Consider the following 1,675-nt stretch of genomic DNA (forward strand, 5'->3'; position numbering starts at 1 on the left):
CCACTAGCCCCCACTCCCCTCCCAGAGCTGGGAAGAGAACCCAAGAGTCCTGACTCCTCACCCCCATGTTTTAACCACTCCCCTCCCCGAGCTGAGAATAAAGCCCAGGGCTCCTAGCTCCCAACCCACCCCCAACCACTAAGAAGACCTCTCCCCTCACGGAGCTGGGATTAGAACCCAGGAGTCCTGGCCCCCCTTCCCCATGCGCTAACCACTAGCCAGGAGTGCGGATGGGACGCTCAGCCTGAGTCGCTGCCCTGTCCTGCCCTGCCTTCCAGAATGCAGCAAAAAAAGCGCGGGAGCCGCTGTAGATTTACAATAGCTAAAGCCCTGAAGAGCTTTCCCGAGCTGGGTCAACTCCCCAGGCCAGGCGGGAAGAAATGAGAGTCCCGCTGGGCGCCATGGGCCCTGACCCAGCCCACCTGCGGCACTTGTCCAGCCTGGAGATGGGTGGGGCTTCGAAGGGAAGATCCGGGCTCAGTTTGGGGGGGGGGTCCCTGGAGGAGCAGGGGACAGGAGCCCAGGGAAGAAGGGGTTTCTGCTTGGGGAACCTGCTTGAAAGTCTTGACTGCCCAGGCCCTTGGGGGGAGTGGGGGGGACTGGTTCTTGTCTGGGGCTCGGCCTTGGCATGCTGGGGAAGCCCCCTGACTCTTTGTGGTTGGATTACGGGGAGGGCAGATGCCTTGAGCAGCAGGGCTGGACTCTGGCAGGAACCATGCCCACCCTTTCCTCATGGAGGGGCTGGAGGGATATAACCCATTACAGGCCCATTCCTGGGGCAGTCACCCGGATCCCTAAATTCCCCCTTTGCTCAATAACACGTTTAAAATGGCTGCTGTGCTCCACCCCAGAGGCAGCTGCATGTCAGCACCTGAGAAGTCTGTCTAATATACGGACTCAAGCACTTTCAGCCCCCCTGTGGCTAAGGGGAGAGGTACAGGCACTGACATGAGACATAGTGGTTGGGGGGTGTGGGGAGGAGCTTATTCAGTCTAATGCTGCTGAAAATGCAGAAGTCAGGCTGGGAAAGCATTCAAACCTGGAGTCACTTCCAACAGAACCAACCCGGATCAGGGAGCATCGCCAAGGGGTTGGAGAAGCTGAAATGCTGCCTGAAAAGGTACAGAGAAAGGCAATGAAAATGATTAGGGTATGGAACAGCCTCCGTACGAGGGGAGATTGAAAAGGCGGGGACTGTTCAGCTTGGAAAAGAGGCGACTAAGGGGGGAGAGGATAGAGGTCCATAACATCATGACCGCTGCGGAGAAAGTGAATAGGGCCGTGTTAGTGAATAGGGCCGTGACCCCCTTCACAGAACACAAGAACCGGGGGTCACTCGCTGAAATTAATAGGCAACAGGTTTAAAACAAGCGTACGGTATTCTTCACAGAACACAAGTCGTCACAGTCAACCTGTGGAACTCACCAGCGGGGGATGTTGTGAAGGCCAAAAGTATAACTAGGTTCAAAAAAGAAAAGCACCTGAAGGAGAGGATCATGAATGGCTATTAGCCAAGATGGTCAGGGACGCCATCCCATGCGCTGGGTGTCCCTAGCCTCTGACTGCCAGAAATTGGGACTGGACAACAGGGGATGGATCACTCAAAATTGCCCTGTTCTGTTCATTTCCCCTGAAGCATCTGGCACCTGGCCACTGTCGAAAGACAGGATACTGG

The sequence above is a fragment of the Terrapene carolina genome, unplaced genomic scaffold, assembly GCF_002925995.2.
Source record: "Terrapene carolina triunguis isolate 2854851 unplaced genomic scaffold, T_m_triunguis-2.0 Scaffold227, whole genome shotgun sequence".
Taxonomy (NCBI): domain Eukaryota; kingdom Metazoa; phylum Chordata; order Testudines; family Emydidae; genus Terrapene; species Terrapene triunguis.